The sequence below is a fragment of the Montipora capricornis genome, chromosome 13, assembly GCF_036669925.1.
Source record: "Montipora capricornis isolate CH-2021 chromosome 13, ASM3666992v2, whole genome shotgun sequence".
Lineage (NCBI taxonomy): Eukaryota > Metazoa > Cnidaria > Anthozoa > Scleractinia > Acroporidae > Montipora > Montipora capricornis.
This window is the reverse complement of record NC_090895.1, coordinates 49,335,365-49,354,864: the sequence shown is the minus strand read 5'-3', so window position 1 is coordinate 49,354,864 and position 19,500 is coordinate 49,335,365. Positions and strand designations below refer to the sequence as shown.

The following is a 19,500-nucleotide window of genomic DNA, read 5'->3' as shown; positions in this document are numbered from 1 at the left end:
AACGCGAGCGAGACCGTGATCGGAGTCGTCACCACCACCATCACCGGCGTGAGCACTCACGGGACGAGGACCGCCGCCGTCGCAGGTCAAGGGACAGAGACCATCGGGAATGGGGCCGTGAGCCTGCTTCCAGTGAGGAAGACATCACGGATTCTGACGGAGAATGGACAACGGTGCGCGGTAGGAAAAGCAGACATAAGCATCACTAATGAACTGTAATGTTTAAGTTAGCGACACTTAATGTGCGTGGGCTTGTCTCGCCCGCTAAACAGGATCTCGTGTTAAGTGAACTATCGCGCTCAGACCTAGACATCATCCTTTTGCAAGAAACTCATGTCTCGCGTAAATCCCAGGCAGATGATATAGCTAAAAGGTGGCCCGGTGATTGCTTCTGGTCATTTGGGACGGGGAAAAAGGCTGGGGTGGCCATGTTCGTCTCGCCACGTTTTCAGGGGAAGGTTTCCAGGTTTGTTTTTTGATTCTGACGGCCGAATTTTTAGTGCGTTTAATCCAGATTGGAGCTTGTCAATTTAACTTAGTGAACATTTATGCTCCAAACACCGTTTCGGGTCGCAGGGCTTTCTTTCGGAATTTGCACGACTATTTTTTTTATCCCCTGGTCGCATTGTTGCTGGGGATTTAATTGTATTGACAATACACTCGATCGCCTCCGTGTTTCTAACGATTCTTTGCCGGATAAGTCTACTTTTCGTCAGCTTATGTCAGATTGCTCGTTAATTGACGTTTGGCGTAAACAACACTCCCGAGGGAAGTCATACACGTGGGCCAATGCAAATTACAGTCAGGCCTCTCGGCTCGATCGCTTTTTGGTTTCTAGATCTCTTGAACATTGTGTTGATTGTCCTAAAGTTTCCCCCTGCAGTTTTTCCGATCACGATTTTGTAAATCTGAACTTCTCTTCTGCTGATTGTCCTGGCGCTCGAAGCGGTGTTTGGAAATTTAATTCATCTCTCCTAAATGATGCTAATTTTAAGCGTGAATTGTCCCAACTCATTAATGACCAGAAGCAACGCACGGGCGACTTTCAGTCGATGGGATCATGGTGGGATGATTTGAAAGTGACCATTCGGGACTTTTGTCAAAAATATTGCTCTCGCAAACGCAAATCGTCGAATCATACTCGGACTCTTTTGATAAACCGCTTAATTCGGGCTAAAAATGACTTTGCCCGCGGGAATGAGTCTAGGTCTGTGGAGATTAGGGATCTCGAATGCTCTCTCTCGTCTCTTGCTAGGCAAGAGGCAGAGGGCGCCAAAATTCGCTCTCGAGCTAAATGGATTGAGGAAGGTGAAAAACCCACGCGCTATTTCTTTCGCCGCGAGCAGCAAAGGGCTGCAAAAAATACTTTTGAATCCCTGGTGAATTCTCAAGGACAAGAGACGTCGTCTCAGGCCGATATGGAAGCTATTCTTGTGGACTTTTATAAGACTCTCTATGCTAAGGATAATCTCGATTTACAAATACAGGAAAGTTTAATTGATGATCTAGAATTTTCTTTGACTGAAACTGAGCGTGATAGTTGCGAAGGAGAATTCACTAAGGAAGAGCTTTTTGCAGCCTTGGGTGGTCTCCAAACCGGGAAATCGCCCGGTTCGGATGGCCTCCCAACAGAATTTTATAAGGCCTTTTGGCAAGATTTAGGCGATGTCTTGGTGACAGTTTTAAATGAGAACTTCCATCTCGGTACCCTGACTGACAGCCAGCGTGGGGGTCTCCTACGCTTGCTGTATAAGAAAGGTGACAAACGACTTGCCAAGAATTGGAGACCGATTTCATTGCTAAACACCGACTATAAATTGGCTTCTAAAGTTATCACAGAACGTTTAAAACCAGTGATGCAGTCTCTTGTTCACCGGGATCAGACGTGTGGGGTGGTGGGTAGATCGATTTTTTTCAAACCTTCAACTTATCCGGGATATGCTCGATATGATCGACAAAACCAATGAGACGGGCATTTTAGTCACACTTGACCAAGAAAAGGCCTTTGGACCGCGTGGACCACGATTTTCTCATGCGCGTACTCTCTAAGTTTGGGTTTGGACCGTCTTTCCGTGGGTGGGTTAGTTTATTTTACAAGGACGTTTTTTCCCGTGTTATCTGCAACGGAAATCTTTCTGCGCCAGTTTTTCTTGAAAGGGGTGTGAGGCAGGGCTGCCCTCTCTCCCCCCTCCTCTATGTCTTGGTCTCAGAAGTTTTGTCGACGCAGATCCGTAAATGTAGGGACATTGAAGGTTTCCGGCTCCCTGGAGCCGGGGGCCTTCAATTCAAGGTTTCTCAGTATGCCGATGATGCCACGCTTTTTGTCAAGACTGAACGCTCTCTCTGCTCCCTTTTGCAAATTGTTGGAAAGTATGAACGCGGATCGGGGGCCAAGCTTAAACACCTCCAAATCCGAGGCCATGTGGCTGGGGAGGTGGAGAACCAATGGGGCCTCACCTTTTGGCCTAACTTGGGTTTTGAAACTTCGTATCCTTGGTGTCTACTTTTCTAATGGATTGACCTCGTCGAATCCGAAAATTGGCGAACTAAAATGACAAGCTTGAATTAGTATTGAACTTATGGAAACAGAGAGAACTGTCCTTCTTGGGCCGCGCTTTAATTGTAAACATTTTGGGCGCTAGTCGCTTTTATCATGTTGCCAAGATTCTCCCGCCCCCAAACTGGGTGTGCGAACGGTTCGAACGCCTTGTGTGGTCCCTTTATTTGGAACGGCAGAATGGAAAATGTGAGCCGGAAGCGCTGTTGCGCTCCTTTCAAACTCGGGGGTCTAAATGTAGTGGACTTTCGTACCAAATGCGTCAGCCTTCGCTTATCTTGTTTTTTCCAGCCTTCGGGATGACTTCGGTGCCTCTAAATGGCATTATTTTGCCCGCTATTTTATCGGCTCTCGTTTGGCTCGTTTTGATGCTCGTTTTGCCTTTCGGTCCAATTTATGTCCAGTTTCTGCTCTGCCTTCCAACTTTTTACCGCAAAGCCTTGGAACACTTCCAGCGTCTCTTTACGAAACTAGGTAAATTGCCCGACGATTTGTCCTGTAAGAATATTTATAGTTTGTTTTTTGACCTGCCTGATGCTGCCCCGCTGTGCGCTGGTTTTGGGAGGGCTGTGGTCGGCCGTCCAATCAACTGGTGGGCAGCGGTGTGGCGTAAGTCCCGATTTAAGCTGGTTGAAAACAGGAAAAATGACCTCCTGTGGTTGATACTTCACGATGTGGTTCGGACTCGCTGTAACCTCAAAGCCTGGGGTTACATTGACTCCGACCGCTGCGCCGTATGTTCCAGGATAGAAACTAGTCAACACTGTTTTCTTGACTGCCCTCGGGTTTTAGAAGTGTGGAACCATTTTGTCCCTACTCTTTCTCGCCTACAGGGCTCCCCGTTTTATCCCCTCCTTTCAGGCAGTTGTATTCCCTTTAGCCAATTTTGCTCATTCGCGTTTATCGGTTTACCACTATTTTCTCGCTACCGTTTTTGTTTTTCGTGTGGCAATCGCGAAATCTGGCCACGTTTCGAAATCGCGTCCTGAGCTCTTGCGACATTATAGGCCTCGTTACCAAAGATATCAAGACCCGTATCTTAGGAGAACCCGTTGGGCGAGTAAAAGAGGTCTGGGCTGTAAATAAAGTACTTTGCTCTGTAAATAGCGATTCTGTTTTGTTCCACCTCCACTGATTCTGCCCTTACATCTTGATTCCCTGTAATTAATCTTCGGTTGTTTTTCTACACTTGATTGCTAAAATTTATCGTTTTGTGTCTTGTGCGAATCGCAGCTCTGGAGTGTAAGTCGGACGAGGCATCTCCAGAGTGTGTTTTTTTTTTTGTTAATCCTTGCATGTTTTGTTACAAAACCCTGTATATATTGTAATTACGCAACCTCCTTTGTTATTGTTAGAGCATAATTGCTCATTTTTGTAATTCGCTTTTCACACTTGATTTATTGTAATCCAATTCTTAGTAACTTCGTATTTATACAACGAGTTGATTGTAAATAAGTGTAATTATCCTCCGTGGCCTTTGTCACGGTTGTAAATAAAATTTTATCAAAAAAAAAAAAAAATCTGTTCTTATCAGCTTAATATCTGATACGCTGCTCATCGAGCAGCTCATATATTAAACTGATTTTTGGAACTGGGCCGTGGAAAAGAGGCTTGCCTCGTCCCGGCCACGGGTTGCCTCGGTATAGCACTACCTCCGAGCGTGGCCCACTTCCCTCTGGGGAAGAAATAATCAAGTGAAAGCAGAAAAAGTGACCAAGCAACCAACCTTCACATTCTCTTCTCTTTTCTAGGTAGCATAGCCGCGAGTGGACAGCACGACACGACAGGACGAGGAGCACGTGACCTCCATTACCACATGGTATGCGCAGACAAGTTGCGTTTTGCGGTCCCGGAGAGGCTGAAAAGGCATACTTACCTGACGCGGGAGGCACTGTGATCAGGGAGGCAGTCCTCTCAAGGTGAGGCTCTTTCATTGCACTTCGATTGGGTTGACCCTTGCGATTACCCCAAATGTGGGTAACTCGAGCGTATAATTTCTGGTAGTGGGGACCTGCGTTCGCGCTAGTCCCCGCACCAAACCCCGGTGGCAAAGTTGGCTAATGGGAAGGTTTGTTGGTAACGTTTCAGGCAGGGCAGGGAAGGAGATGCGGTGGCGGTGTAAGGACTAAGGAAGGTGAGTTGTATTTGTGAAGTCCACTGCTGAAATTGTAGGTGAATGTTCCGTACTTGGTGCACTGAAAAACTGTGATTTCATTTCTCTCATTCTTGGCCGTACAGAGAGGGAGACGACGTGTTTATTTCAGCCGCATCGATTTCCATCGATAGACGAGTGAGACAAGAAAATGCCAGCGGGTCGAGCTCTTATCCTCGTGCATCGTTTCGAAAACGTAAGTGGATGTGTGTTTGTACTGCTCCATCGCGATAGATTTATTTTGCGTTGTGTTATGTTGCGTTCTGGAGAGCCCGTTTTGCATTGAGTAACTGAGGACCCGCCAGATCAGTTGGCGTTACATTTCTGTGGCCAACACTTTGTGGTTTCTCTATGTTATCAGTTAATTGGATTGTTATCATAAAAAGTAAATCTTTCATGGTCAGGATAGTGTCTTATCGGCCCTTTGAATACGTACTGTCCGTGTTGAGCAGGGAACAGTAAGACTTTGAAGTGCGCTACGTCACGTAAGTCACGTTTTCGCAAGATCAATGTTGTAGTGTTGTAGCCTTCGTTGTATACATATCATCCGGGCTAGGTTAACTTCCATCTAATGCATAACAGTGCATGCATTTTTTACTTGTCGTATCCTGTTCTTTGCTCACACGAAAAGATACGTTTCATGTCATAAACGTTGGATTGATAAGGTCTCGCGCGCACGCGCTCCCTTGGGAATACAAGTTCCACTTTCTCGTGTGAACTATTTTGTTTTTGTCGTATGTCTCATCTTTGACATATCGTTGGCATGTTGTGTTCAAAAAACCTGGTTTGGAATGTTCTTTCATTGAAAGAAACTGAGATTTTTTGAGATAATCAAGTGTACAGAAGGAAAAAGGGAAGCCTACAACACGGGGTATTCCCAGGCGGTCTCCCATCCAAGTACTAACCCCGCCCGACAGGGCTTAACTTCGGTGATCGGACGAGAACCGGTGTTTTCCCTGTGGTATGGTCGTAGACAAGTAATTTGCCGTGAAAATTAACTTTGTTATAAGGGAAAATGAAAACGAGGTCAGAGCAAGCACAATGTGCATTTGTCCTCTTGCCGTCAACGCAAGTGCCATGCAATGCTGGTGCTGCTGCCCACTGTACAAGAGCGATCGTTGTGTGCGCCTCGCTTTCAGGTTGGCTTTGGGCATTCCTTCCTTGGCACGGATTGTAATCGGACCACCATATCTCGTGGCCATGAGACTGGGAGCACCTTGTCCGCCGTGAGCATTTACGGGCATCCTGCCAAAAGTACTGAGATTCTGTTAAAAAATTACAAAATGTTAAAAACCACCAAGTGGTGGCACTTTATGTAAAGTGGCTGAGAATACAGGTGTGCGTCGTAAGGGGTACTGTTTGCTAGTGGTGGTACCGACAGTCTTGTTTCTTCGGGTGTTTCCTCCATCCTCCCAATCTGTTGAACCTTTGGAGGTGGAAATGGTTGAGGTATCCACTCCTCGTAAACGCGGTTGTGATTCCGTTGAGAACCTCCTCTGATAGCTCTTCTGTTACTCCTTCCCGGAAGGCTCTTACAAAGGTGGCTAAGAAGAGCGGAGCTGCGCCCTCTTCTACTAAATCGAAGACTCGTGCTTCAGCTGATACTGTCAAGTCTGCGAAGCACGAAGGTTTGCCTGATGTGTCGTTTTCCCTCCCCCAACGCAAAGCACGTACATAGTTACTCTTTTACTGTACTCCATTATGGCTCTGTCAGTTGTCTCAATTAACGTCAACGGTCTGCGAGACCAGTCTAAGCGAGCTGGGTTTGTACAGTGGCTTCATTCCTTGCCTGTTGTTTCCTGATGTAGTGTGCCTCCAAGAGGCCCACTGCATCTCCCTCAGTGAGTGTCAGTCCTGGTTTCCAGTCATCTGGTCTTTCCGTTGTGGTGTCTCCGGCTCTAATAAGTCCTTGTGGTTGTATGTTTTTGTTTTCGTCCAGTGTTGTCCCTTGTTAAATCTCTTCCTCTGATAGTTGTGGTCGGTTTTTGTTATGTGAGTTTTCTTTGCGTGGCGCTGTGTTCAGGGTTGCTTGCATTTATGCTCCCAATCGTAACCCTGATCGTGATGCCTTCCTGGACGGGGTCTCTTCCCGATTAGACCCTTCAGTTCCCACCCTCCTCGCCGGCGATTTTAATACCGTCTTTGATCGCGCTGCTGACCGTGTGGGCTCCGTGGTCGGTGATACCTCGCGTGAGAGTGTTGTTGCCCTTGGTCGTCTTTTTGACGATGTCTGTTGTATTGATATTTGGAGATACCTCCATCCGTCTTCCTCCGCCTTTACCTGGACTAAGGCGGATGGCTCTATCTCCTCCCGTATAGATCTAATTGGGTGCCCTTATGTCTGGGTTGCGTCTCTGTCTCTGTTTGTGAAATTCTTCCGTGTCCGTTTTCAGACCATTGTGCTGTGTCCTGCTCTCTTACTGTTCCTGACGTTATTCCTCCTGGTCCGGGGCTTTGGAAGCTTAATACCTCAGTCCTGGAGGAGGAGGAGTACTGGTCTGTCGCCTTATTTCTGACTTTTGGGCCGATTGGAAGGACTGTAAGCTCTGTTTTTCCTCTCTTTCCAAGTGGTGGGATTCCGGTAAAGCAAAGATCGAAGGGCATTACGGTATCTTACTGTGTGCGCCGGTCGCAGAAAGAATCTTGGTCACGCGATTTGTTGGCTAGTTGGCGGCACACCTCAAGGCACGGCTTGATGCTGGTTGCCTGTCTGTTTTAGGTGTTTATCGATCCACCCTTGAACAGCTTTCCGCCTATGACATCAGGGCTGCTCAAGGTGCCCAAGTACGGTCACGTGTGTCCGATGGGTTGAGGAGGGCGAAGTCTCATCGGCGTACTTTTTTCGTTTAGAGAAGAAACGGTCTGCTGACCGGTGGGTTTCTGCGCTTCGGAACCCTGATGGGTCCATTGTTTCAACACCTTCTGATCTGTGTTCTTCGTTCGCCACTTTCTACTCCTCTCTTTTTTTACTGCCTGTCCTACGGATTCCGCCGCTCAAGATATTCTTCTCAGTAATGTGTCCCTCGTCCTTTCATCTGCCCAAGCTGATCTTTGTGAGGGCTTTCTGACTCTTGAGGAGTGTCATCGTGCCCTTGTTGGCATGGCTCGTCGTAAAGCCCCGGGGTCCGATGGCCTCTCCCATGGAGTTTTAACTTGAAATTCTGGGACGTCCTTGGGTCTGATTTAGTGGAGGTCTTGAATTCGTGTTATCTGTCTGGTTCTATGTCTTTGTCTCAACGGCGGGGTCTCATATCCTTAATCTTTAAGAAGGGAGATCGGTTGGACGCTCGTAACTGGCGCCCCATCTCCCTTCTCAACGTCGACTATAAGCTTGCTTCTCGTGTTTATTGCTGGGCGCCTTCTCAAAGTTATCCATCTGGTTTGTTAGTGAGGATCAGACCTGCGGTGTTCCTGGCAGGTTTATTGGCGAGAATGTTGCTCTTTTGCGTGATGTGGTTGCCTTTGCCACGGAATCTGACATCCCGTTGCCGTTCTCTCCTTAGACCAGGAAAAGGCCTTTGATAGAGTGGATTGGTCATTTATGTGTGCTACTTTGTCGAGGATGGGTTTTGGCCCATCTTTTGTCCGTTGGGTTGTTCTGTTCTATTCTGCTGTCCAAAGCTCTGTAGTTGTTAATGGTTATCTGTCTCGGTTTTTTCCTTTGTCTCGTGGCGTGCGTCAGGGCTGTCCTTTGTCTCCATTATTGTATGTTCTAGTTTCTGAAGTGCTTGCTGTTAACATTCGTGCCAATCCACGTATCATTGGTCTTTCTGTCCCCGGGCCCCCGCGGGCCCTGTCTCCGATCTCGCAGTACGCCGATGACACCTCTCTCATTGTCACGTCTGATATTGCCATTGCTGCTATTTTTGAAGTTTATGCTCTTTTTGAAAGGGGTTCTGGTGCTAAGCTTAATCAGGGATCCAAATCCAAGGGATTGTGGCTCGGTTCGTGGTCTGGCAGGACTGACCCCCCTGTCACCCTGGACTGGGACCTCGGCCAAGATCAAAGTGCTGGGCGTCTTTATTGGGCCTGGGAATTTGGAGGAAGTGAACTGGCGTCCTAGGATTGATGCCGTGGAGAATGTGCTGGCTTCTTGGAGGCAACGCTCCCTGTCCTACGGCGGGAGAGCTCTCGTCATCAACGCCTTGGCCCTTTCTAGGGTTTTGGTACATTGCCTCCCTAATTCATGTCCCCCCTTGGGTTTCTTCCGAGCTTTGTAAATTGGTTTTTGGGTTTTTTTGGAAGGGCAAACGCGATCTGGTTTCTCGTGCTGTTGTTGTTCAGCCTACATCTGCTGGTGGGTTTTTCTGTCATTGATCTTCGTCTTAAGGTTTCTGCGCTTCTTGTCCAGTGGGTTCGGCGTTTCACTGTTTTCTCCGCGTAGTTGGGTCCATTTCTTTTCCTTTTGGTGTGATTCTCGTTTTGGTGTCCCTGCTCTTGATGTTGTTCTGTCCCGTCCTGAGGCCTTTTCCTCCAAGTCCCTCCCCCCGTTTTACTCTGCTCTTCTGTCTGCTTGGCGTTTGGTTGGTGGTTCCTTTTCCCGTCGGCGTCGTTCCTCCCTTGTCATTGCGTCTTTGTCCCCTCATCATGTTTGCTGCTGTTTCCTCTATCTCTGCAAATTCTGTTTATTTGTTTTTGCTGTCTGAGGATCGTCCGACTCCCCATTGTGTTGACAAGTTTTTTCCTTTGTATGGCTATACTCTCTACTGGCCTTCGACCTGGTCCCAATTGTTCTTCTTCAATCTTGACCGCCCAGTGATCGATCTCAACTGAAAGGTCGCCATGGCGTGTTGTACACTGCCGATCGCCTTGTCGGTTTTTGGGTACTCGGTCGACCCTTCTTGCTTTTTGCCGTCTTGCCTCTGAATGTCCTTCTCACTTGTTTTTCTCCTGCCCTCTTGCTCATAGTGTTCTTTCATGGTTACAGTCTCTATTGTTTGGTTTTTTCGTCTTCGTCCCCTTCTTTGGTTTGCCGTCACGTGCTGTTTGGTTTTTGACCCGGCTGAGATCCGTCGAGTTCCTCGTGTTTTCGTGTACATCCTAGGTTGTCTGTAAGTATTTTATCTGGCTCGCTCGGAATGACTTTCGTTTCCGTAATGTGCCGCCCGGTGCTCTCGATGTCATCGCAAAGGTCCGCTCTCGTGTCAAGTTCAATCTACCTCTCCTTTTTAAGCGTTTCAAGTCCCCCCGTCGTCTACGTTATTTTCATCGTCAGTGGGGTGCGTCTGGCATTATCGGCTCTGTTTGCAATGGTCGTTTTTCTCTGTCCCAGTTCTAGTCCCATTGTCGCCCCAAGCTGTTGCTGTCTCGCGGCGTACCTACTCCTGTTAGGATGAGTCTTTCTGACTGGCGTCCTTGTCAGGTCTGCCATTCGCCGCTGCACAGTTCGGTTGTTTTTGTTTTGTCCTGTAGTCCTTCGTCCTGTTGGTTTGCTTGTTTGTTTGTTTGATGTGGAAATGCCATTCTCGAGTGTAAGTCGGACGAGGCGTCTCGTGAATGCTTTTCTTCGTTAGTTTTGTTTTTTTTTTTTGTTTGTAGGGGCGGGGTTCGATTCCCCGGTGACGTTTGACGTGCTGGTGCACCCCCGTTTGAGGCGAACCATTGTTGTTGATGGATGAGTCTGAATGTCTGGCAGCCATTGCACTCACCCTACCGGGGGGCTGCCATTCGCCTTAAACATAAAAAAAACTTACCTGACGCGGGAGGCACTTGGTGATCAGGGAGGCAGTCCTCTCAAGGTGAGGCTCTTTCATTGCACTTCGATTGGGGTTGACCCTTGCGATTACCCCAAATGTGGGTAACTCGAGCGTATAATTTCTGGTAGTGGGGACCTGCGTTCGCGCTTAGTCCCGCACCAAACCCCGGTGGCAAAGTTGGCTAATGGGAAGTTTGTTGGTAACGTTTCAGGCAGGGCAGGGAAGGAGATGCGGTGGCGGTGTAAGGACTAAGGAAGGTGAGTTGTATTTGTGAAGTCCACTGCTGAAATTGTAGGTGAATGTCCGTACTTGGTGCACTGAAAAACTGTGATTTCATTTCTCTCATTCTTGGCCGTACAGAGAGGGAGACGACGTGTTTATTTCAGCCGCATCGATTTCCATCGATAGACGAGTGAGACAAGAAAATGCCAGCGGGTCGAGCTCTTATCCTCGTGCATCGTTTCGAAAACGTAAGTGGATGTGTGTTTGTACTGCTCCATCGCGATAGATTTCTTTTGCGTTGTGTTATGTTGCGTTCTGGAGAGCCCCGTTTGCATTGAGTAACTGAGGACCCGCCAGATCAGTTGGCGTTACATTTCTGTGCCAACACTTTGTGGTTTCTCTATGTTATCAGTTAATTGGATTGTTATCATAAAAAGTAAATCTTTCATGGTTCAGGATAGTGTCTTTATCGGCCCTTTGAATACGTACTGTCCGTGTTGAGCAGGGAACAGTAAGACTTTGAAGTGCGCTACGTCACGTAAGTCACGTTTTCGCAAGATCAATGTTGTAGTGTTGTAGCCTTCGTTGTATACATATCATCCGGGCTAGGTTAACTTCCATCTAATGCATAACAGTGCATGCATTTTTTACTTGTCGTATCCTGTTCTTTGCTCACACGAAAAGATACGTTTCATGTCATAAACGTTGGATTGATAAGATCTCGCGCGCACGCGCTCCCTTGGGAATACAAGTTCCACTTTCTCGTGTGAACTATTTTGTTTTTGTCGTATGTCTCATCTTTGACATATCGTTGGCATGTTGTGTTCAAAAAACCTGGTTTGGAATGTGTCTTTCTTTCATTGAAAGAAACTGAGATTTTTTGAGATAATCAAGTGTACAGAAGAAAAAGGGAAGCCTACAACACGGGGTATTCCCAGGCGGTCTCCCATCCAAGTACTAAACCCCGCCCGACAGGGCTTAACTTCGGTGATCGGACGAGAACCGGTGTTTTCCCTGTGGTATGGTCGTAGACAAGTAATTTGCCGTGAAAATTAAACTTTGTTATAAGGGAAAATGAAAACGAGGTCAGAGCAAGCACAATGTGCATTTGTCCTCTTGCCGTCACGCAAGTGCCATGCAATGCTGGTGCTGCTGCCCACTGTACAAGAGCGATCGTTGTGTGCGCCTCGCTTTCAGGTTGGCTTTGGGCATTCCTTCCTTGGCACGGATTGTAACGGACCACCATATCTCGTGGCCATGAGACTGGGAGCACCTTGTCCGCCGTGAGCCATTTACGGGCATCGCTTCTCGGCCTTTTGGCTAAGATCAAGTGTAGTAATCTGTTCTTATCAGCTTAATATCTGATACGCTGCTCATCGAGCAGCTCATATATTAAACTGATTTTTGGAACTGGGCCGTGGAAAAGAGGCTTGCCTCGTCCCGGCCACGGGTTGCCTCGGTATAGCACTACCTCCGAGCGTGGCCCACTTCCCTCTGGGGAAGAAATAATCAAGTGAAAGCAGAAAAAGTGACCAAGCAACCAACCTTCACATTCTCTTCTCTTTTCTAGGTAGCATAGCAGCGAGTGGACAGCACGACACGACAGGACGAGGAGCACGTGACCTCCATTACCACATGGTATGCGCAGACAAGTTGCGTTTTGCGGTCCCGGAGAGGCTGAAAAGGCATACTTACCTGACGCGGGAGGCACTGTGATCAGGGAGGCAGTCCTCTCAAGGTGAGGCTCTTTCATTGCACTTCGATTGGGTTGACCCTTGCGATTACCCCAAATGTGGGTAACTCGAGCGTATAATTTCTGGTAGTGGGGACCTGCGTTCGCGCTAGTCCCCGCACCAAACCCCGGTGGCAAAGTTGGCTAATGGGAAGGTTTGTTGGTAACGTTTCAGGCAGGGCAGGGAAGGAGATGCGGTGGCGGTGTAAGGACTAAGGAAGGTGAGTTGTATTTGTGAAGTCCACTGCTGAAATTGTAGGTGAATGTTCCGTACTTGGTGCACTGAAAAACTGTGATTTCATTTCTCTCATTCTTGGCCGTACAGAGAGGGAGACGACGTGTTTATTTCAGCCGCATCGATTTCCATCGATAGACGAGTGAGACAAGAAAATGCCAGCGGGTCGAGCTCTTATCCTCGTGCATCGTTTCGAAAACGTAAGTGGATGTGTGTTTGTACTGCTCCATCGCGATAGATTTATTTTGCGTTGTGTTATGTTGCGTTCTGGAGAGCCCGTTTTGCATTGAGTAACTGAGGACCCGCCAGATCAGTTGGCGTTACATTTCTGTGGCCAACACTTTGTGGTTTCTCTATGTTATCAGTTAATTGGATTGTTATCATAAAAAGTAAATCTTTCATGGTCAGGATAGTGTCTTATCGGCCCTTTGAATACGTACTGTCCGTGTTGAGCAGGGAACAGTAAGACTTTGAAGTGCGCTACGTCACGTAAGTCACGTTTTCGCAAGATCAATGTTGTAGTGTTGTAGCCTTCGTTGTATACATATCATCCGGGCTAGGTTAACTTCCATCTAATGCATAACAGTGCATGCATTTTTTACTTGTCGTATCCTGTTCTTTGCTCACACGAAAAGATACGTTTCATGTCATAAACGTTGGATTGATAAGATCTCGCGCGCACGCGCTCCCTTGGGAATACAAGTTCCACTTTCTCGTGTGAACTATTTTGTTTTTGTCGTATGTCTCATCTTTGACATATCGTTGGCATGTTGTGTTCAAAAAACCTGGTTTGGAATGTTCTTTCATTGAAAGAAACTGAGATTTTTTGAGATAATCAAGTGTACAGAAGGAAAAAGGGAAGCCTACAACACGGGGTATTCCCAGGCGGTCTCCCATCCAAGTACTAACCCCGCCCGACAGGGCTTAACTTCGGTGATCGGACGAGAACCGGTGTTTTCCCTGTGGTATGGTCGTAGACAAGTAATTTGCCGTGAAAATTAACTTTGTTATAAGGGAAAATGAAAACGAGGTCAGAGCAAGCACAATGTGCATTTGTCCTCTTGCCGTCAACGCAAGTGCCATGCAATGCTGGTGCTGCTGCCCACTGTACAAGAGCGATCGTTGTGTGCGCCTCGCTTTCAGGTTGGCTTTGGGCATTCCTTCCTTGGCACGGATTGTAATCGGACCACCATATCTCGTGGCCATGAGACTGGGAGCACCTTGTCCGCCGTGAGCATTTACGGGCATCCGCTTCTCGGCCTTTTGGCTAAGATCAAGTGTAGTATCTGTTCTTATCAGCTTAATATCTGATACCGCTGCTCATCGAGCAGCTCATATATTAAACTGATTTTTGGAACTGGGCCGTGGAAAAGAGGCTTGCCTCGTCCCGGCCACGGGTTGCCTCGGTATAGCACTACCTCCGAGCGTGGCCCACTTCCCTCTGGGGAAGAAATAATCAAGTGAAAGCAGAAAAAGTGACCAAGCAACCAACCTTCACATTCTCTTCTCTTTTCTAGGTAGCATAGCAGCGAGTGGACAGCACGACACGACAGGACGAGGAGCACGTGACCTCCATTACCACATGGTATGCGCAGACAAGTTGCGTTTTGCGGTCCCGGAGAGGCTGAAAAGGCATACTTACCTGACGCGGGAGGCACTGTGATCAGGGAGGCAGTCCTCTCAAGGTGAGGCTCTTTCATTGCACTTCGATTGGGTTGACCCTTGCGATTACCCCAAATGTGGGTAACTCGAGCGTATAATTTCTGGTAGTGGGGACCTGCGTTCGCGCTAGTCCCCGCACCAAACCCCGGTGGCAAAGTTGGCTAATGGGAAGGTTTGTTGGTAACGTTTCAGGCAGGGCAGGGAAGGAGATGCGGTGGCGGTGTAAGGACTAAGGAAGGTGAGTTGTATTTGTGAAGTCCACTGCTGAAATTGTAGGTGAATGTTCCGTACTTGGTGCACTGAAAAACTGTGATTTCATTTCTCTCATTCTTGGCCGTACAGAGAGGGAGACGACGTGTTTATTTCAGCCGCATCGATTTCCATCGATAGACGAGTGAGACAAGAAAATGCCAGCGGGTCGAGCTCTTATCCTCGTGCATCGTTTCGAAAACGTAAGTGGATGTGTGTTTGTACTGCTCCATCGCGATAGATTTCTTTTGCGTTGTGTTATGTTGCGTTCTGGAGAGCCCGTTTTGCATTGAGTAACTGAGGACCCGCCAGATCAGTTGGCGTTACATTTCTGTGGCCAACACTTTGTGGTTTCTCTATGTTATCAGTTAATTGGATTGTTATCATAAAAAGTAAATCTTTCATGGTCAGGATAGTGTCTTATCGGCCCTTTGAATACGTACTGTCCGTGTTGAGCAGGGAACAGTAAGACTTTGAAGTGCGCTACGTCACGTAAGTCACGTTTTCGCAAGATCAATGTTGTAGTGTTGTAGCCTTCGTTGTATACATATCATCCGGGCTAGGTTAACTTCCATCTAATGCATAACAGTGCATGCATTTTTTACTTGTCGTATCCTGTTCTTTGCTCACACGAAAAGATACGTTTCATGTCATAAACGTTGGATTGATAAGATCTCGCGCGCACGCGCTCCCTTGGGAATACAAGTTCCACTTTCTCGTGTGAACTATTTTGTTTTTGTCGTATGTCTCATCTTTGACATATCGTTGGCATGTTGTGTTCAAAAAACCTGGTTTGGAATGTTCTTTCATTGAAAGAAACTGAGATTTTTTGAGATAATCAAGTGTACAGAAGGAAAAAGGGAAGCCTACAACACGGGGTATTCCCAGGCGGTCTCCCATCCAAGTACTAACCCCGCCCGACAGGGCTTAACTTCGGTGATCGGACGAGAACCGGTGTTTTCCCTGTGGTATGGTCGTAGACAAGTAATTTGCCGTGAAAATTAACTTTGTTATAAGGGAAAATGAAAACGAGGTCAGAGCAAGCACAATGTGCATTTGTCCTCTTGCCGTCAACGCAAGTGCCATGCAATGCTGGTGCTGCTGCCCACTGTACAAGAGCGATCGTTGTGTGCGCCTCGCTTTCAGGTTGGCTTTGGGCATTCCTTCCTTGGCACGGATTGTAATCGGACCACCATATCTCGTGGCCATGAGACTGGGAGCACCTTGTCCGCCGTGAGCATTTACGGGCATCGCTTCTCGGCCTTTTGGCTAAGTTCTGAAAGGCTGTTTTTGCTTTTTCTCTCCACAGATTGCAGGATGTCAGACAGTCTGCCGATGGAGAGTGCCCAACCAATTCAAGAAACGCCAGTTCTTTTCAGCGAGAGCGGTACGTGGAGCAACGTTCCTGACGAGATGTCCATCGATGTGGAACATGCTAATTCAGAAAAGTCTCAGGGGACCAGCCTAATTGCGCCTGATTACTTGTTTACTCCAGTGGAATCCCAAGGGTCCGTCCAAAACGCGTCTGGGGACCATGTGCACATACCTGTTGCTGTCGAGTCAATGATGAGCAATGGTGTGGCTTTTGCATGTACAGCAGATTCATGGAACGTTGGCGAGGACAATGTGAGCCTAAAAAAACCCTTTTCAATTTATTTTACCTTTGATACGCCTTGCGTTTGTAATGATGTTGTTATGGGGCTAATTGATGTCGGAGTTTCGTACGAAGATATTCTCTCTATTCAACGTCGCCTATCTTCGAACACGTGGGTCATTGCCCTTCGAACTGCCGAGGCAAAAAACACAGCCTTGAGCGCGTGGCATTTGACTATTGCGGGTCACCGCGTTTTCCTCGCTGATTGTGACAACCAAATACGTCTAGTGAAGATTTATAACGCCCCAAACGAAATGCCGGATACTGTACTTATTGGCCGTTTGTCCGCTTATGGCACAGTGCTTTCCTTTCGACGTGACCTCGCTGCTGACACCATCTTTAACGGAATCCGTACAGCGCGTATGCGAATTGAAAGACCCATTCCATCCACTGTACGGATTGTCCGAGAATTCGTTCGCATTTGGTACCCGGGACAGCCTAAGGCTTGTCGGCGCTGTGGGGATTTAGGGCACTTGATTAAAGACTGCACTTCGGTGCGGTGTTTTAACTGTGAACAGTCTGGCCACCGGGCCGACGAATGTGAGATACCAATTATGTGTTCAATCTGCCGGTCTGATAGTCATCGTGAGCATCGTTGCCCTTATTTATTGTTCAGTGCTAACGTAAATGTTGAGAATTCACAGGAATCAAGTACAGGTCCTCCCACGTCATATGCGAGCGCGGCTAAAGCCCCTCGCGCAGTTCCGTCGCAGCCTACCCTGGACAAACGTGCTGAAGTCAAGGAGAAGGAGAAAACGAAGGAGAAAACGAAGGAGAAAACAAAGGAGAAAACAGAAGAGATGGAGGAAAATGGAAAGCAGAAGCCGAAGGAGAGTGGGAAACAGAAAACGGAGAAAGAGAATGAAAAGCAGAAAATGGAGAAGGAGAGTAGCAGGCAGAGGTCGGAGAAGGAGAAGGGAGAGCAGAAGATGGAGAAGGATAGGAGCCGCGAGTACGAGCGTGAGTCTCGTGAGAAACACGGCCGGGATGACGACCGGGATCGGGATCGTGAGCGTAACCGGGACCGCGATCGCGATCGCGATCACGGCCGGGAACGCGAGCGAGACCGTGATCGGAGTCGTCACCACCACCATCACCGGCGTGAGCACTCACGGGACGAGGACCGCCGCCGTCGCAGGTCAAGGGACAGAGACCATCGGGAATGGGGCCGTGAGCCTGCTTCCAGTGAGGAAGACATCACGGATTCTGACGGAGAATGGACAACGGTGCGCGGTAGGAAAAGCAGACATAAGCATCACTAATGAACTGTAATGTTTAAGTTAGCGACACTTAATGTGCGTGGGCTTGTCTCGCCCGCTAAACAGGATCTCGTGTTAAGTGAACTATCGCGCTCAGACCTAGACATCATCCTTTTGCAAGAAACTCATGTCTCGCGTAAATCCCAGGCAGATGATATAGCTAAAAGGTGGCCCGGTGATTGCTTCTGGTCATTTGGGACGGGGAAAAAGGCTGGGGTGGCCATGTTCGTCTCGCCACGTTTTCAGGGGAAGGTTTCCAGGTTTGTTTTTGATTCTGACGGCCGAATTTTTAGTGCGTTAATCCAGATTGGAGCTTGTCAATTTAACTTAGTGAACATTTATGCTCCAAACACCGTTTCGGGTCGCAGGGCTTTCTTTCGGAATTTGCACGACTATTTTTTATCCCCTGGTCGCATTGTTGCTGGGGATTTTAATTGTATTGACAATACACTCGATCGCCTCCGTGTTTCTAACGATTCTTTGCCGGATAAGTCTACTTTTCGTCAGCTTATGTCAGATTGCTCGTTAATTGACGTTTGGCGTAAACAACACTCCCGAGGGAAGTCATACACGTGGGCCAATGCAAATTACAGTCAGGCCTCTCGGCTCGATCGCTTTTTGGTTTCTAGATCTCTTGAACATTGTGTTGATTGTCCTAAAGTTTCCCCCTGCAGTTTTTCCGATCACGATTTTGTAAATCTGAACTTCTCTTCTGCTGATTGTCCTGGCGCTCGAAGCGGTGTTTGGAAATTTAATTCATCTCTCCTAAATGATGCTAATTTTAAGCGTGAATTGTCCCAACTCATTAATGACCAGAAGCAACGCACGGGCGACTTTCAGTCGATGGGATCATGGTGGGATGATTTGAAAGTGACCATTCGGGACTTTTGTCAAAAATATTGCTCTCGCAAACGCAAATCGTCGAATCATACTCGGACTCTTTTGATAAACCGCTTAATTCGGGCTAAAAATGACTTTGCCCGCGGGAATGAGTCTAGGTCTGTGGAGATTAGGGATCTCGAATGCTCTCTCTCGTCTCTTGCTAGGCAAGAGGCAGAGGGCGCCAAAATTCGCTCTCGAGCTAAATGGATTGAGGAAGGTGAAAAACCCACGCGCTATTTCTTTCGCCGCGAGCAGCAAAGGGCTGCAAAAAATACTTTTGAATCCCTGGTGAATTCTCAAGGACAAGAGACGTCGTCTCAGGCCGATATGGAAGCTATTCTTGTGGACTTTTATAAGACTCTCTATGCTAAGGATAATCTCGATTTACAAATACAGGAAAGTTTAATTGATGATCTAGAATTTTCTTTGACTGAAACTGAGCGTGATAGTTGCGAAGGAGAATTCACTAAGGAAGAGCTTTTTGCAGCCTTGGGTGGTCTCCAAACCGGGAAATCGCCCGGTTCGGATGGCCTCCCAACAGAATTTTATAAGGCCTTTTGGCAAGATTTAGGCGATGTCTTGGTGACAGTTTTAAATGAGAACTTCCATCTCGGTACCCTGACTGACAGCCAGCGTGGGGGTCTCCTACGCTTGCTGTATAAGAAAGGTGACAAACGACTTGCCAAGAATTGGAGACCGATTTCATTGCTAAACACCGACTATAAATTGGCTTCTAAAGTTATCACAGAACGTTTAAAACCAGTGATGCAGTCTCTTGTTCACCGGGATCAGACGTGTGGGGTGGTGGGTAGATCGATTTTTTCAAACCTTCAACTTATCCGGGATATGCTCGATATGATCGACAAAACCAATGAGACGGGCATTTTAGTCACACTTGACCAAGAAAAGGCCTTTGACCGCGTGGACCACGATTTTCTCATGCGCGTACTCTCTAAGTTTGGGTTTGGACCGTCTTTCCGTGGGTGGGTTAGTTTATTTTACAAGGACGTTTTTTCCCGTGTTATCTGCAACGGAAATCTTTCTGCGCCAGTTTTTCTTGAAAGGGGTGTGAGGCAGGGCTGCCCTCTCTCCCCCCTCCTCTATGTCTTGGTCTCAGAAGTTTTGTCGACGCAGATCCGTAAATGTAGGGACATTGAAGGTTTCCGGCTCCCTGGAGCCGGGGGCCTTCAATTCAAGGTT

The 19,500-nt window shown here is 47.7% G+C and overlaps 10 non-coding genes and 1 pseudogene across 10 annotated transcripts; 7 read left to right on the top strand and 4 right to left on the bottom strand.

The window, feature by feature from the left end:
- The first annotated feature begins 4,049 nt into the window (after positions 1 to 4,049).
- Positions 4,050 to 4,231, top strand: LOC138031051 (U2 spliceosomal RNA; annotated as a pseudogene).
- A 194-nt stretch (positions 4,232 to 4,425) lies between these two features.
- Positions 4,426 to 4,589, top strand: LOC138030997 (U1 spliceosomal RNA). The gene has a single exon (XR_011128106.1). It is a non-coding gene; the product is annotated as a U1 spliceosomal RNA (small nuclear RNA).
- A 976-nt stretch (positions 4,590 to 5,565) lies between these two features.
- On the bottom strand, positions 5,566 to 5,684 carry LOC138031073 (5S ribosomal RNA). Its single transcript, XR_011128172.1, has one exon. It is a non-coding gene; the product is annotated as a 5S ribosomal RNA (ribosomal RNA).
- A 4,710-nt stretch (positions 5,685 to 10,394) lies between these two features.
- On the top strand, positions 10,395 to 10,562 carry LOC138031018 (U1 spliceosomal RNA). Its single transcript, XR_011128126.1, has one exon. It is a non-coding gene; the product is annotated as a U1 spliceosomal RNA (small nuclear RNA).
- Positions 10,563 to 11,540: 978 nt separating this feature from the next.
- Positions 11,541 to 11,660, bottom strand: LOC138031086 (5S ribosomal RNA). Its single transcript, XR_011128185.1, has one exon. It is a non-coding gene; the product is annotated as a 5S ribosomal RNA (ribosomal RNA).
- A 267-nt stretch (positions 11,661 to 11,927) lies between these two features.
- Positions 11,928 to 12,120, top strand: LOC138031030 (U2 spliceosomal RNA). Its single transcript, XR_011128137.1, has one exon. It is a non-coding gene; the product is annotated as a U2 spliceosomal RNA (small nuclear RNA).
- A 194-nt stretch (positions 12,121 to 12,314) lies between these two features.
- Positions 12,315 to 12,478, top strand: LOC138030996 (U1 spliceosomal RNA). Its single transcript, XR_011128105.1, has one exon. It is a non-coding gene; the product is annotated as a U1 spliceosomal RNA (small nuclear RNA).
- Positions 12,479 to 13,454: 976 nt separating this feature from the next.
- LOC138031072 (5S ribosomal RNA) lies at positions 13,455 to 13,573 on the bottom strand. Its single transcript, XR_011128171.1, has one exon. It is a non-coding gene; the product is annotated as a 5S ribosomal RNA (ribosomal RNA).
- A 268-nt stretch (positions 13,574 to 13,841) lies between these two features.
- On the top strand, positions 13,842 to 14,034 carry LOC138031039 (U2 spliceosomal RNA). Its single transcript, XR_011128146.1, has one exon. It is a non-coding gene; the product is annotated as a U2 spliceosomal RNA (small nuclear RNA).
- Positions 14,035 to 14,228: 194 nt separating this feature from the next.
- On the top strand, positions 14,229 to 14,392 carry LOC138030995 (U1 spliceosomal RNA). Its single transcript, XR_011128104.1, has one exon. It is a non-coding gene; the product is annotated as a U1 spliceosomal RNA (small nuclear RNA).
- A 976-nt stretch (positions 14,393 to 15,368) lies between these two features.
- Positions 15,369 to 15,487, bottom strand: LOC138031071 (5S ribosomal RNA). The gene has a single exon (XR_011128170.1). It is a non-coding gene; the product is annotated as a 5S ribosomal RNA (ribosomal RNA).
- Positions 15,488 to 19,500: the final 4,013 nt, after the last annotated feature.